The 17,817-nt window shown below is 37.8% G+C and overlaps 1 long non-coding RNA gene across 1 annotated transcript in view; it reads left to right on the top strand.

Annotated features, from left to right (window-relative positions):
- The window catches only part of LOC118762274, an 18,227-nt gene extending 1,915 nt beyond the window's left edge, over positions 1 to 16,312 (top strand). The window contains exons 2-3 of the long non-coding RNA XR_004998028.1: positions 14,485 to 14,489; positions 16,275 to 16,312. This is a non-coding gene — a long non-coding RNA (uncharacterized LOC118762274). The remainder of the gene's footprint in view (positions 1 to 14,484; positions 14,490 to 16,274) is intronic.
- Positions 16,313 to 17,817: the final 1,505 nt, after the last annotated feature.

Below are 17,817 nucleotides of genomic sequence, written 5' to 3'. Positions count from 1 at the left end.
TAAAGGGAAAAATTTATTAATTTTTCCCTTATGAGGTTTTTCACGCTAACTACTTGATAATTTCTTATAAAGATTTTATCCTATTTTAAAATATTATATATATATATATATATATATATATATATATATATATATACACACAAGTTAAGAAATGGAGAAGATAAAATCTGGGCTACGCATGTTTCTAGTGAGCGGAACCTCAGAAGTGGTAAATGTCCAAGCGAAGTGTATACTGCAGGCTACTCTTCAGGTCAAGGATATTTTGATTAAATGAAAGTTTACATTGTCGCAAGGAGGTACATGTTAACACATGGAAGATTGAATGTGTGTGTTTGTGTATTTGTGTGTGAGTGTGCTGTGTGTGTGTGTGTGTGTGTGTGTGTGTGTGTGTGTGTGTGTGTGTGTTTACAGGCACACACTCACATATATATTTTAAAGAAGGCTGTTGTGTGAGGCCGGAACAATGTGAGAAGGTACAAAGTAAACTACAAAAGGAAAAGAAAATAGAACTAAGTTGCAGTCTTTGTATTTCTATATTTCTGGGTAAAGATACCTTCTGCAGGACATATGGAAAAAACGCCACGCATCCTTTTCCAAGTAAGTTTTATCTTAATAATTATGATGCGCACTCTTCGTCTATATCTCTCCCTCTCTTGTTCTTCATCCTTTCTGGTTTTCTCTCCCACCCTTCCCTATTCTTCCCTTCTCCCCTTCACCGTTCCCTCTCTCATACTCCTCACCCTCCTCCTCCTCGACTCTCTCGTCACTGACACGTGACCAGAGGGAAGCCATCTTTCCGACTGCTATCTTCACCAAAACAAGACTGCTTATCCTGTCCCTCTCACAAGCTGTCTCCTTAATGCGTTCACAATAATTTTTCCATCGTCTTGACTTAACAGCCCTCAACGTTTGTTTTTACTGTGTTTTTCTCTTTGTCCTGTCTTTTACTGGTTTTACTTGTATTGTTTTTACTATCTTGTTTTGTTCTTACTGTCCTGTTCTTGTTACCACTTTTACCTCTCCGCAAAAAAATCCCAAATTTTATTTAATTTGCTTTGCGGGAAGGAGTGTTTCAACAAAGTCGCGTCCTGTCCTTACCTTCGAACGCGGAGGAGACGAAACAGGGACAACTGAAGAAGGGGAATATTCCTTGAGTTGTATGTCTTGTACTCTATTTTTTCGTTGTCTGAAAAAAGTTCGTTTCCATGTTTTTGTTTTTATGTTTTCGCTTCTCATTGTATTCAACGTTTTTTTGGTGTCCTGTACCCATATATGCATGTATATATACATATATATGTAGGTATGTACATATATGTATATATATATGCATATATTTATATATTATTTATATTATTATATGACCGAACGCCACGCATCTTTTCCAAGTAAGTTTATCTATGTACGTATATATGTATGTATGTATATGTGTATAGGTTTGTGTGTCTGTGTTTGTCCCCTCCAATATCACTTGACAACCGATGCTGGTCTGTTTACGTCCCCGTAACTTAGCGGTTTGGCAAAAGAGACCGATAAATTAAGCACTAGGCTTACAAAGAATAAGCCCTGGGGTCGATTTGCTCGACTAACGGCCGCAGTCAAATGATTGAAACAAATATGATAAAAAAGAAAAGAAAAAGAATATATATGCACACGTATATATATATATATATATATATATATATATGTGTGTGGTGTGTGTGTGTGTGTGTGTGTGTGTGGTGTGTGTGTGTGTATACACATACATCCATACAAGTATTGTGACATACACTCGAATGTAATTTTGCACATATGGTAACATACATTTACACACGCACACATCCGCGCGCGTATGTATTACAAAATATACACCATGTTTATATTCAATTATGAATACATCAATTAAGAAACTGACGCCAAGAAAATTCATCCCATTTCGCACATTTTCTTCGTCTTAATTGTCTTTCCTCCCACACCGTTTCCTTTTGTGTTACCTTAGGGCTACCCTGTTGTCGCTGGTCCCACATTGCAGACAGTCTAAAAGCAATAACAGACACAAAAGACGAAAAGAACGCTTCCACCCACAAAAAATTCTGTCGGAAGCATTCTGTTTCCTTTCCCCACAATTGCTCCTGAAAAGAAAGCATCTTTAGCCTGAAGTTAATATTTATCCCCTCCTAAACGTAGATGTTCTGTTAGAACAAACTATACTACGGTCGTGACTCTGAGAGAAACTCTCATGGTATCTACAGCAGTATAGTTTGTTCTATCAGAACATTCACGTTTAAGTGAGCATATATATATTACTTCTCAGTATTAATACTGTCTCTCCCACTAATTATAAATATATATATGTATATATATATATATATATACTGTTAGATGCAGCACGTATATATACGGTTAGATGCAGCACGGACTTTGTCAGTGAACAGGTCGCGGATTTTAGCGACGACAATATTTTGACAAATTAAACTTAAATGTTGAAGTGAATCGAACGGCTTTTGTGTGTTTCTTAAATGGCTTATAAACACCTTCCACGCTGCAATTGTTTTCGTTTCAGCACACGATCTCAGATCAAATTACTTGCTATGCGAGTACATCTCCGTAATATATATATATATAATATATATGATAGATGGTAGCCACTACACACATTTTTTTTCTCTCCTTGTTTCTTTCTGTGTTCCTTTCTGTGGAAGAGCGTAAGCTCGAAACGTTAAAGACGTTTTCACTTCCCGAGCGTTAAACTAATACATCTGTTTGTTTTCTACAACACCTATCTTCGTCTTTTGTTTTTTTCATGAATTCTCCCTATACATATATATATATATTATATATATATATATATATATATATATATAATATATATATGTATATATGTATATATATATACGTACTCACACACCCACACATTGTACATATATATATATATATATATATATATATATATATATATATATATATACATACATGTATATATACATACTTACACACACACACATATCTGTACGAGTTAGAGGTTGAGAAACCAACCAACTAATGGATAGTACCTATCTAATATACGGCTGGTAGTGTACCCAGTTATTCATACCCAAGTGCTAGTTATTGCGTGGCAATCTCGCATTTGCGTGTTATATATGGGTGGGGGGTAAAAAGTGGTTTACCCTTAATTCATGAGGCAAATAAGAAAATGGATACATAAATGACATACATCAGTCGGTAGACATTCTAGTATGTCTATTTATTCCATAGTATTAGAAAGTATTGGAATGCATACACATGTAATAATTATATGTTATACACACATGTACTAATATTACCTACTGCTAAGTACGAGGATGAAAACAAAACAACACCTGTTATCAAACAGTGATTGGAAACGCACGTGAGCGCGCACAGACATGCATATATACAATAGGGAGAACAGGGAGAGTGAGGGATCAACACCGCATTTTATTGGGTAAATATTCTTTAGTTGTGGATTAACAATGTTACCAGTGTTGTATGTATGTATGTATGTATATATATGTGTGTGTGTATGTGTATGTGTGTATACATCTATGTATGCATGCATGCATGTATGTATGTATGTATATGTATGTATATGTGTATAGGTTTGTGTGTCTGTGTTTGCCCCCCACCCCAATATCACTTGACATGTATGTATGTATGTATGTATGTATTATCTCTATATAAACACGCAAACTCACACCCAACAGGCTTTCACATTGTTTCCGCAGACCAAATTCACTCATAAACCTTGGTCAGCGCACGGCTATAGTAGAAAACACTTGCCAAAGGTGCCGCGTTGTGGGATTGAACCAGTGGTTGCCAGGTAAGCTCTTGACCACACAGCCAAGATTTATTTTAACTATAAGTGTTGTATAAGTAGCAAGTCAATTTGAATTTTTTGTCTCATTTGGCTGGTGTCTCGCATTTGCTTAAAGATCTGAGCTAAGCACCGATCTTTAAAGCTCTTGAAACTTAATAAGTGGCATGTGCATTTGCATCAGAGAAAGAAGAAAGCAAGATTTTTGCAAGTCAAATCCGAAAAATGGATGTGTGTGCGTGTTAGTGTGTGTGTGTGTGTGTGAGTAAGTATGTATGTATATGGATGTGTATATGTTCTTGTTTTTGTGTTTGCTCTGCACCATCCCCTCACAACAGGTGTTGGCTTTCTTACGTCCCCATAAATTAAAAGTCGGCAAGTGAAACTGATAGAATATATATATAATGGTTTTCCCAGAACCACGGCCCATATAGAGTGGAAGAAACGTGAATTCACCCGTTCCTATGTTCTTATTAGACAGCACATAGGCACCTAGATACCATTCTGGGAGCTGACTGCACTAAGAAAGACAAAGAGGATGGAGAGAGCCTCCTGGGCCCAGAGGTCCCTCAAAACAACACCGATAGAATAAGTACCAGGTTTAAAAATAAGTCTTGAAGTCGATTTGTTCAAAGCGTTTCCCCAGCATGGCTGCAGTCCAATAACTGACACAATACGACGATCACACGCTACACACCTTTCTTCCAAGCACTGCTGTAAACAGCGGAAGTGAGCTAGAATATTATCATTTAGTGCGCATGCATAGCAGAGATCAAGGTCAATCCGTGCCAAGCGGCTACACTCTGTGTGCTTTAGCTTCGTTACTATGCCAATAGTTCAGATACTTATTGATCAGACCACGTGTGTGTGTGTGTGTGTGCATGTATGTGTGTAGGAGTGGCTGTGTGGTAAGTAGCTTGCTTACCAACCACATGGTTCCCGGTTCAGTCCCACTGCGTGGCACCTTGGGCAAGTGTCTTCTGCTATAGCCTCGAACCGACCAAAGCCTTGTGAGTGGATTTGTTATACGGAAACTGAAAGAAGCCCGTCGTATATATGTATATATATATATATGTGTGTGTGGTGTGTGTGTATGTTTATGTGTCTGTATTTGTCCCCCCCCCCCCAACATCGCTTGACAACCGATGCTGGTGTGTTTACGTCCCCGTAACTTAGTGGTTCGGCAAAAGAGACCGATAGAATAAGTACTAGGCTTAAAAAGTTGTTTTCGTACATATATATATGTGGGGGTGAGCCTGTCGTTGCTATTATGCAAAAGTGCTGCAACTCCAAAACGTTGCTTTTTCAGAAGACGAAAAAATAACTTCACCATTCCATAGCAAAACCGTTGTACTGTAATTTGACAACTTTGATATTTTGGCATCTGAAGCAGCTGGAAATACGACAGTTTGGCCAAAAGAACCGGCAATTGCAAGCAAAAATAAATACTGAAAAAAAAAAAAAAAACGTATTTTGCCAAATTTGGACATACGATCGTTTAACATACTAGCAACTATATATATTGCAAGCTTACAAAATTAGTCTTTTAAAAGTTTCCCATTAATTCTTGTTTTGTTTTCTATTATATTTGTCTGTAATGTTTTTTTATCAAAGAGGAAGAGCAAATTTCAAATACATCGAAACTAGTACAGACCATGGCAAAGCTTGATACGATTGACACAGCGCCAAGAAAGACTACCATGCCTACGTTTTACACGGAAAGAAGATGCAGCAGTTGTGAGAAAGTGTATTTTTCACAGATAAGACTCGAAATGGCATTCTATTTTTTAATTAATATTGTGTCTTCAAGATGTCAAATTACTTTTCTATGTACACAATTACAGCCATAGTTAAAAAAACAAAACAAAAAAAAAACAGAATCTGAACTCTTAATACGGAGTGAACGCTGAAATTGGAACTCTAGTATCCAGTAACTGAATAAGTTCACTGGCCTTACCCGTATTAAACAGCAATGACATTTTACACTCGCAGAACTGTGACTTGGAAACTGTATACTGAAATATTGGAAAAGCAACAAACGAAATTATACGCTACAGTTATTACCGCCGAGTAAAATAGACTTAATTATATCTATTAATATCTTTCAGGATGAGCTGACGTTCGATTACTTCCTCCTGACATTCTTACCAAATGACTCCATCATGCTGTGAATGAAAGTATCAAATACACCAAATGTTTGGTTAATTACAAGCAATTTTGTAGAGCTAAGTGTTTATAGATCGGAACTAGATATATAAAAATAATTATGACTATTATAAATAACAACAACAATAATAATAATCCTTTCTACTATAGGCAAAATGCCTGGAATTTTGAGGGGAGGGGAATAGTCGATCACATCGACTCCAGTACTTGACTGGTACTTAATTTATCGACCCCGAAAGGATGGAAGGCAAAGTCGACCTCGGCAGAATTTGAACTCAGAACACAATACCTATTTCCTTACTACCCACAAAGGGCTAAACACTGAGTGGACGAACAAGGACAGACAAACGGATTAAGTCGATTATATTGACCCCAGTGCGTAACTGGTACTTAATTTATTGACCCCGAAAGGATGAAAGGCGAAGTCGACCTCGGCGGAATTTGAACCCAGAACGTAGCGGCAGACGAAATACGGCTACCCATTTCGCCCGGCGTGCTAACGTTTCTGCCAGCTCGCCGCCTTAATAATAATAATAATAATAATAATAATAATAATGATAATGATGATGATGATGATGACGATGACGACGACGACGACGACGACGACAATAATAATAATAATAATAATAATAATGATAATAATTGAGCAAATATAAGACCTACCAAAAACTGGGCAAATATAAAGATCTTGAAATAGAAATCAGCAAAATGTGGAAGCTGAACACTAAAACAATACCTGTTGAGCATATCCCTTAGTGGCTAACGATATGAGCATCTCTGGAGTAGTGAGGAAGTTTGAGAGGAACTCTTTGGGGTTTGAATAATTCATCCTTGGAAACATGGGCGTTTCGTTCATCATCCTTAAACCTTATTCAGCGATCTTTTAAGTGAAATGGGCTACCCTGCCTAAAAAAAATTCTAACTGGGCTCCACCTGCAAGATCATGCGATGTTTATCACGAGGTTTCCATGTTGCGCACATATTGTTGTGATGCATATGTTTGGTGTATCCTTATCAGACGAGTAGCCACGATGTCTATATTGGGATTAGTATAGTTTTCTACCCCAGCATCACTTTGATGACGTGTACTGCTCTTTTACGCAATAATAATAATAATATAAGGCCAGCAATTTTAGGGGTGGGGTAAGTCGATTACATTGACCCCAGTATTTAAATGGTACTTATTTTATCGACCCCGAAAGGATAAAAGGCAAAGTCAACCTCGGCGGAATTTGAACTCAAAATGTAAAGACGGACGAAATTCTGCGAAGCATTTTGGCCGGCGTGCTAACGATTCTGCCAGCTCGATGACTTAATAATCTTTTCTTTTCTACTCTAGGCACAAGACTCGACATTTTTGGAGAAGAGGCCAGTCGATCAGATCGACTCGAGTACGCAACTAGTACTTAATTTATCGACACCGAAAGGATACAAAACAAAGTCGACCTCGGCGGAATTTGAACTTAAAATGTAAAGACGGGCGAAATTCTGCTAAGCATTTTGGCTGGCGTGCTAACGATTCTGCCAGCTCGATGCCTTAAAAATGATAATAATCATAGCAACAACAACAATAAAACCTTTACAAAAAGGAAGCTATATTGGAGGTACTTAGGGTGAGTGAATTGGTCAGTAGTTGACACACTCAAGTTATAAACTCTGATATGTAGGTTTAGAGCCTCAATAATTACCGAAAGCACGCTCTTCTGACTACTTCCTGCCTGCTTCCATTAAGTCAAACATACATATACATGTTCATACACACACCACACACACACACATTATAAGGAGCTGCCAAAATTTTAAGGACCAGCTCCTTTAGCTGTCAAGATATTAACAACCGGTTGTGCTCAGCTTCGAAATATTTAATCGAGGCACTGTGTAAATTCGAAATTTGTCGATAAAATATCGTTTCAATAAAATATCTTCTTAAGGCGGTGAGCTGGCAGAAACGTTAGCAGGCCGGGCGAAATGCGTAGCCGTATTTCGTCTACCGTTACGTTCTGAGTTCAAATTCCGCCGAGGTCGACTTTGCCTTTCCTCCTTTCGGGGTCGATAAATTAAGTACCAGTTAATGGTCGATATAATCGATTTAATCCGTTTGTCTGTCCATGTTTGTCCTCTCTATGTTTAACCCCTTGTAGGTAGTAAAGAAATAGGTATTCCGTCTGCCGCTACGTTCTGAGTTCAAATTCCGCCGAGGTTGACTTTGCCTTTCATCCTCTCGGGGGCGATTAAATAAGTACCAGTTACGCACTGGGGTCGATGTAATCGACTTAATCCCCTTGTCTGTCCTTGCTTGTTCCCTCTATGTTTAGCCCCCTGTGAGTAATAAAGAAATAAATACTTAACAGCATTTCTTCCGTCTTCCCATTCTGAGTGTAAATTCCACCGAAGTCAACTTTGTCTTTCATCCCCTCTAGGGTTGATAAAATAAGTACCGGTCGAATGCTGAGGTCGATGTAATCAACTTACCTCTTCCCTACACGATTGCTGGACTTGTGCCAAAATCTGAAGTCAATAAAATATCGCTTTTGTGGTAGAATCGTTAGCACACTGGGAAAAATACTTTGTGGCGTTTCGTCCGTCATTACGTTTTACGTCGCAATTCCGCCGAAGACGACTTTGCCTTTCTTCCTTTTGGGCTCGATGAAATAAGTACGATTTGGACACTGAAATAAGTACGACGAGTTAAGTCGTCGACTTAATGCCTCCCCGAAATTGCTGGCCTTGTGTCAAAACTTGAAACCATTGACATTTGTAAGTACATAAAGCAAGAAACCCAGCGATGGCTTATACTAGGAAGAAATCAGTCTATATAACACGTTCAGTCTCTTTAGCTCTTCATTTGCGGGTGGGGAAATTCGGCTAAAACTTGAACGTGAACGAAGAAAGGTTTAAACATTTTCAATATTCTTCTGGCAACAAATCTTGTTTAATACGCAGCAGCATAATCGGTCAGCTTTACGTTGATGCCATATCTAGGGAATTGATGAGAGTAGGTCCCAACCACAATCACATCTCCTTCAATACGGGCATGCGCTATCTGGTAAATGATATCCTTATTAGTGAAGTGAAGAATCATTCGATGTTTAGATGTGTTGTATTTGTTTTTCTCCTGCACCACAAAATATTTTCTCTCGAATTAGTCAGTTTTCCTTCTCACCTCCTTCGGAATTTTACTTGAAACCTTTTGAAGTAGGCTTTATTACCTCCGCCTTAGCTACGGCCGCATTTGTTTGTTTGTTCGTGGACAAGATATCTCAAGAACCGCTGGATGAATTCAGATGAAACTTTTAGGGATGTTTAGCCTCCTGACTGACACGAACTGATTATATTTTGGGGTCGATCAGTATAGGACAAGGATTCTGGATTATTTTTTGTTATATTTACTTTACTTCAGATGAAGTCTTTCAAATCTTTCTCTGGTTATCTGCCTTATATATCATACTTACATATTATTTGTGGAGGCGCAATGGCCCAGTGGTTAGGGCAGCGGACTCGCGGTCGTAGGATTGCGGTTTCGATTCCCAGACCGGGCGTTGTGAGTGTTCATTGAGCGAAAACACCTAAAGCTCCACGAGGCTCCGGCAGGGATGGTGGTGATCCCTGCTGTACTCTTTCATCACAACTTTCTCTCACTCTTACTTCCTGTTTCTGTTGTACCTATATTTCAAAGGGTCGGCCTTGTCACTCTCTGTGTCACGCTGAATATCTCCGAGAACTACGTTAAGGGTGCACGTGTCTGTGGAGTGCTCAGCCACTTATACGTTAATTTCACGAGCAGGCTGTTCCGTTGATCGGATCAACCGGAACCCTCGTCGTCGTAACCGACGGAGTGCTTCCACTTACATATTAACATTTTACAGTATACTTACATACATATATAATTCTATACATCGATCTAAAACAACAGGAATACTAAAAGAAGGCCGGAATTTAAGAGAAAAGCAAAAGGTCTCATGCTATTAATTTAAAACGGATAAGGATTCTGGATTATTTTTCCGGTTTTTTTTTTACTTAATTTTTTAGAGCAGTCGAGTTTATTTCAGATATTCTCATTTTAAAAATCATCTCCGGCTAATCGTTGAGACGAAGTTGGTGTTGCTTTGGCGGAGGTTTGCGCTCTTTGGGTGCTCTTGTTTTGTATTATTTTCACGAACACTATATCGGTTTACAAGTCCGACAGTCAGTACCTTAATAATCTTTTCTACCATAAGCACAAGCCCTGAAACTTTGGGGGTGTGGGCTAGTCGATTACATCAACCCAAGTACAAACTGGTACTTATTTCATCGATCCCGAAAGGATGAAAGGCAAAGTCGACCTCGGCGGAATTTGAACTCAAAACGTACGGACGGATGAAATGCTGCTAAGCATTTTGCCTGGCGTGCTAACGATTCTGCCATATCGCCGCATTAATCAGTGTCTTAATAATAGCATCAGTTGGGTATGTCTTACTATATGGCTATGTATATGGAATATATACATACTTGTACATATATGGGATCTTTTCAGTATGAACGGCAGTTTTTTCTAGCGGTGTCATATGAAATTGTCACCCATAATTATGACCATGGTATCGATCTATTGCATTTCAATCTCTTTTAGGGTTAGGGTTAGTTAGTTAGGGTTAGGGTTAGGGTTAGGGGTGGAGGAAGGGTATCTTTTTTCTTCAGAAATGTAAATAAACCCAATCTGTTTCTTAAACGAGGGACATATTCATACGGCACAGAATGTTTTTCACCTCAATAGACGTCATTGATTGGTTGAAATTGCAGAAATTGAAGAAAAAAAAACAACAAATATCTTACAAACTACAGAATGTTCTCACTAAAGCCAAGAGAAAAGGATGTTTTATAAACACATTCTACCAGTATACGAAGTTTAAATTTTTTTAGTTACGTGGAAATTATTTTTAAAAACTACCGTTCAAACCGAAAAGATCCCATATATGTACATATTAATGTTTGTTTTTTTTTTTGTGTTCGGTTACAATAAAAATTTTACATTAATCTGATAGGTTACTCAATAAATTTGTGGAGTACAAATTTATTATTTTTATACAAGAATGTTGTCGACAGTGACTTCGAAGTTTCGGCTAGCTAATACATCGTCGGACTGCTGACAATGGCTTAGCTAGCCGATCTATCTATCTATCTATCTATCTATCTATCTATCTATCTATCTATCTATCTATCTATCTGTCTGTCTCTCTGTTTCTTTCTCTCTCTCTCTCTCTCTATATATATATATATATATACTCTTTACTCTTTTACTCTTTTACTTGTTTCAGTCATTTGACTGCGGCCAAGCTGGAGCACCGCCTTTAGTCGAGCAAATCGACCCCGGGACTTATTCTTTGTAAGCCCAGTACTTATTCTATCGGTCTCTTTTGCCGAACCGCTAGATGACGGGGACGTAAACACACCAGCATCGGTTGTCAAACAATGCTAGGGGGACAAACACAGACACACAAACATATACACATACATATATATATATATATATAATATATATATATATAATATATATATATATATATATATATACATACATATATATACATATATACGACATATATATACATATATACATATATACGACAGGCTTCTTTCAGTTTCCGTCTACCAAATCCACTCACAAGGCATTGGTCGGCCCGAGGCTATAGCAGAAGTGTGACTGAACCCGAAACCATGTGGTTAGTAAGCAAGCTACTTACCACACAGCCACTCGTGCGCCTATATATATATATTATATATATATATATATATATATATATATATATATAAATGGGGGGGGGGTGTATGAATGTGTGTGCGCGCGTGTGCGTGTGTATGTATGTATGTATGCATGTATGTATGTTGTATCACCCACTCTTGAACTATATATTTTCTTTTACTATTAATTATTCCATTATCTTAATAGGATACCTAACTCTGTAATAATGAAAGAAGTCAAAAAGTCCAGTGTTTCTGAGAGGAAACGATGCGTTTGGTGAAGAAAAGGGAGGGGCGCAGCAGCGCACAAAAGAGACTTCTTGCACCACCACCACACCACCACCACCATTACCACTACCACCATCACCTCTAGACTCGTTTCAGTACCCAATCCTACTTAATTGACCTTTTTGATAAATCTATTTAACTAAAATAATATTAAAGAAACTGAAATAAACTGCATTCTTTTGCGCAGCCATTGGGTCTGCAAAATTAGACTCTCCCATCGTCTCTTATCTTTCGTTTATCAATCGATTCTCACCAGAAAATGAATTTATTCCAATGAACTTGGTTTTCTTTTGTTTTGTTTTCTTTTTTTTTTTGTTTGTTTGTTTTTTTTTCCCTTAGGATCGCTTGGTTTCAGTAAGTTAACATATAATACAATCAGAAAAGTAGATTCATAATAAATGTTTCGCACAGTTTTTATTCATTCTTAAGTTCTATTCTTCCACGAAGCAGAAGATTTATGGCTTTTTTTTTTGTAATAAGTTATCATCATCATCATCATCATCATCACCATCACCATCATCATCATCATCATCATCATCATCACCATCACCATCACCATCACCATCATCATCATCATCATCACTATCACCCTCACCATCACCATCATCATCATCATCATCATCATCATCATCATCATCAACAACAACAAGGCGGCGAGCTGGCAGAATCGTTAGCACGCTGGGCGAAATGTTTAACGATATTTCGCCCGTCGCTACTTTCTGGGGTTCAAATTCCGCCGAGGTTGACTTTGTCTTTCATCCTTCTGGGGTCGATAAATTAAGTACCAGTTGAGTACTGGGTCGATATAATCGACTACCCCCTACCCCAAATTTCAGGCATTGTGCTTGTAGTAGAAAGGATTATCATAGGTTTTGTTGGAGCTCCTGGAGACTTGTATGCGTAGCAGATTTACTACTATCAACCTACGGCACCATATAATTCGTTCTTTTCAGCTATCTAATACTTTCCTGATTATTATGGTCGTGCCAAGGATGCAAACCTTTTGTAATAGTTCTACTGGGCACTCTATTCCAATTTCCTTTATTTTCTTCTGATACTGTTCCCAAGGGGCCTATCAATAATTGGCACTATCTTCACCCTCTTCATTTTCTATAGCTGGGTTATTTTGTACTTAAGAGGGTTGTATTTATCTATCTTTTCGACTTCCTTCTTGACTATTCATGGGTCAAAGGAGCATGCAACGTCAACTATATAGCATATATGGTGCACCTTATCCACCACCACTAGGTCCCGTCTGTTTTGCTCTAGCACCTAATCTGTTTGGATTGAGAAATCCCAGAGGATTTTGCTAGACTCCAAATGTGCCAGTCTCTGCGGTTTATGCTCATACCACGTCTTGTCTTTCTCTAGTACCCACTTTTCCAATGGAATTACCAGGGTTAATATATTTATCAGATCCTTTCTTTATCATTCCCAACGTACCAATTACCTTTCATTTTTTGTTCGGCTCTTGTGGCCAATAGAGAAAAGATTATTATTATTATTATTATTATTATTATTATTATTATTATTATTATTATTATTATTATCATTATTGTTGTTGTTAAGGAGGCGAGCTGGTAGAATCGTTAGCATGCCAAACGAAATGCTTAGCGGCATTTCGTCTATCTTTACGTTCTGAGTTCAAATTCTGCCGAGGTCGACTTTACCTTTCATCTTTTCGAGGTCGATGAAATAAGTACCAGTTCGTAGTGGAGTCGATGTAATCGACTAGCCACCTCCCCCAAAGTTTTAGGCTTGTGCCTCTTGTAGAAACGCTTATTATTATTATTATTATCATCATCATCATCATCGTCGTTGTTGTTGTTGTTGTTGCTGCTGCTGCTGCTGCTGCTGCTGCTGCTGTTGTTGTTGTTGTTGTTGTTATTGAGTTAGAGAGCAGTGCATGCCATCAAAGTGACACTGGGGTAAAATATACGAAGCCCAGTATACCCATCATGACTACCCGTCTGATAAGGCTACACCAGGCACATGCATCACAACCATATGTGCGCGACATGGTGATCTCAGATCAAGATTATTATTATCATTATTATTATAATTATTATTATTATTATTATTATTATTATTATTATTATTGGCGTAATTTCGGTATAGGTACCGGAAGTACCGGATACATTTCAAGAAAGTGTTTTTTTTATATATATATATGGGGAGTTAGGGTTAGGGTTTGTATTAGGGTTAGGGGTGGGAGAAAAGGGTTTCTGTTATCTTCAGAAATGTAAACAAAGTAACTTACGGTACTTACGGTGCCTATACCGAAGGATCACATTATTATTATTATTATTGAGTGAGAGAGCAGTGCATGCCATCAAAGTGACACTGGGGTAAAATATACGAAGCCCAATATACCCATCATGACTACCCGTCTGATAAAGGTACACCAGGCACATGCATCACAACCATATGTGTGCGACATGGTGATCTCATATCAAGATAAACAGCACATGACCTTGCAGGTGGGGCCCAGTTAGAATTTTCTTCAGGTTGAGTAGCCCATCCCGCTCAAAAGGTCTCTGAATAAGGGTTGTTTAAGGATGTTGAAAGAACCACCCATGTTTCCAGAGGTGAATTATTCAAACCCCAAAGAATCCCCCCCCCCAACACATGGCCATGATGCTCCCCCACTACTTCTGCTCGTGATCAGAGATGCACATATCGTCAGCCACTAAGGGACATGCTCAACTGGTTAAGGTCAAACAACTGACAAGCAAATCTGTGGTATTGAGCAGAATATTTGCTGTAGCCCATCTTTTATACCAAGACAAAACAATGTACATGATAACACTTCCAATCAGTTAAGATCAGAAGCCATGAGAGCCACTGCCTGGTACTGCATCAGGGCATTTATTATTATTATTATTATTATTATTATTATTATTCGTCGTCGTCGTCGTAGTAGTAGTAGTAGTAGTAGTAGTAGTAGTAGTAGTAGTATGGAATTCATTAACTTTCATTTCAATGTTCGAAACAACCTTAAACGCAATTATTTACACATCCTTCACTAAACGTTTAACATTCAAATGAGACGTTAAAGACGTCAGTGTGAAGATAACAATTCAGTTTGTTTGGCATTGATGTAGCTGTTATTCTAAAACGTACCTGGATAATATATAACTGGCATTGGCTCTAGATGCATGAGAACTTAACTAACGTATAGGTAAGTGAACAAAATATTTGGACGAATAATGCTCGATACAAATTTTATTCAAAATTACTCAGAGAATTTGATGGATGCTTTGTATGTAGAAAAAAAAGAAGCTAACTGAAAAACAGAAAACGGCAGATGAAAGAATTATAAAAGAAAGGAAAAGCTCTATCGGATCATGGTATGCAATGCATTGTATTTCAATAAAGAAACTTGTAAAGAATCCGATCAAAGTTAAATTAAACCACAATAATTATTTGTACTGATAGAAAGAGAAAGTATTTAATAGTTAAAAATGAATTTGCCAGCTTCTCTGAAGATCGATAGGAATTAAAGTTAAGTTAGGCTCAAGGAAATTTTTTTTTTTGCTTCCAAAATGACATACAATCAATGGATGAACATTTACAAAGAGAAATTTCTTCTTTTGAGTCCTAATAAATTGAATGCTGAACGCTAAAGTAATTTCTGGGCGAAATATTTATCCGAGTTAGTAAAAAGAGCCAGTGTTTAAGTTAATTTTACGCATCGTTCAAAATGTCGTAAAAAAGAATAATAATAATAAAAATAATAATAATAATAATAATAATAATAATAATATAATAATAATAATAATAATGATAATAATAAACCTAAAACGTAAAGAGTTTACGAAGTTACGGATACAATTTAAGTGACAATCGATTTATATTTATTCATCCAATCGTTTTGTAAATAAAGAAATCTTTAAATAGTAGAAGAGTGTCAGAAACGGAAGAGTAACGAATAGAATGTTATATTATGGGATGTAATTATTCTCTATCTTCTAAGTTCAAATCCAGATAACTCTTTTACTTGTTTCAGTCATTCGACTGCGGCCATGCTGGAACACTGCCTTTTAGTCGAGCAAATCGACCCCAGGACTTATTCTTTGTAAGCCTAGTACTTATTCTATCGGTCTCTTTTGCCGAACCGCTAAGTTACGGGGATGTAAACACACCAGCATCGGTTATCAAGCGATGTTGGGTGGGGGACAAACACAGACACACATGACGGGCTTCTTTCAATTTTCGTCTACCAAATCCACTCACAAGGCTTTGGTCGGCCCGAGGCTATAGTAGAAGACACTTGCCCAAAGTGCCATGCAGTGAGACTGAACCCGGAACCATGTGGTTGGTAAGCAAGCTACTTACCACCCAGCCACATCTACTTTTCCTTTTTACCTTTCTATGATCGATGAAGTATATGCCAGATAATACTGGAATCGAGATAATCAACTGCTTGCTTCCGCCCGAAATATGTATACTTGCTCCTATGTTAGAAATTCACGATGATTTATTTTTCTCTGTATTGTCAGTATATGGCAGATAGATGGGAGATTCGGTAGAGCACTAAACACAATATTTTGCGATCAATAAAATAGGTTTTCCGTGCGGCTGTTGTCAGCTATCTGTCCATGCTGGTTAGCTGTCTGTCCAGCTGGACGCTCCTGAGTTGCTTTGACCAACCACAGTAAAAATAAGTACAGTCGATGAATTAAGTACGAGGATCGATATTATCGATATACCGTATTTGCCGGTGAATAAGACACACTCTCCCATAAGACAAACACCTACGTTTTTGCGGAAAACAAGAATATTTGGAGGGGGGCAAAGAGCAAATTTACTGTTGCATTCTTACACACATTCAGTCGGTATTTCTCTCCCTAATACTGTCGCATAAGACGCATGGCTATCTTATGTTACATTGCAGAATAAAAGAAAATACTCGTTGTATACGCCGGCATATACGGTGCTCTTGTAGACTGTGCCCAAAATATCTAGTCACTAACTAAAATCAGTATTATGATAAAACAATAGGTAATATCTGTCCCCACTTAAGTGGTCGAACAATGAAAACTTCATCATGAAAACCGTCGGGCATCCAGTTACACATACACACACCTACGCTTAATATATGTATATATAGCTCTATCTGGAGGGCGCAAGGCCCTGTGGTTAGAGTGTTGCACTCACGATTGCGGGATCGTGGTTTCGATTCCTGGACCGGATGGGACGTTATGTTCTTGAGCAAAACACGTTGCTCTGCGATCACTTCGACTCCTGATATGTAGTACATCGTGCACCTGTTTGTTCAGATAACATTGATTTGATGGTGGGAGCGACCTGATGTACAGCACACATATTTGATCACTGGAAACAAATTTCGGACTCCGAGAGACTACCAAAGACTACTAAAGAAAAATAAAGCAAATTTACTTTTCATTTCTATCTATCTATCTACCAAGGTTCCTGTGGTCTTTTCTGTAGGCTTTTCAATTCACGGACAAACCTAATCTGTTTTCCCTTTTTACATTGACATTTCTGTGATACACGATCTCTATTGATCGGCCCCATTTTTTAAAATTTATTTTCACGATCCCTTTTGATCGGAATTCGACCCTCCCCTCTTTTTTCCTTCTCTTCTTCCCAAAAAGAAAAGCTCTACTTTGTATTTTGCCCCTTCTGTGTTCAGCCCTGCGTGGCCAATAAGGAAATCTATCTATCTATCTATCTATCTATCTATCTATCTATCTATCTATCTATCTATCTATCTATCTATCTATCTATCTATCTATCTATCTATTTATCCATCCATCTATCTATTTATCTATCTATCTATCTATCTATCTATCTATCTATCTATCTATCTATCT

This window comes from Octopus sinensis, linkage group LG2 (assembly GCF_006345805.1).
Source record: "Octopus sinensis linkage group LG2, ASM634580v1, whole genome shotgun sequence".
Classification (NCBI taxonomy): Eukaryota; Metazoa; Mollusca; class Cephalopoda; order Octopoda; family Octopodidae; genus Octopus; species Octopus sinensis.
The sequence above is the reverse complement of the archived record's forward strand: the minus strand, read 5'-3'. Positions and strand labels throughout refer to the sequence as shown.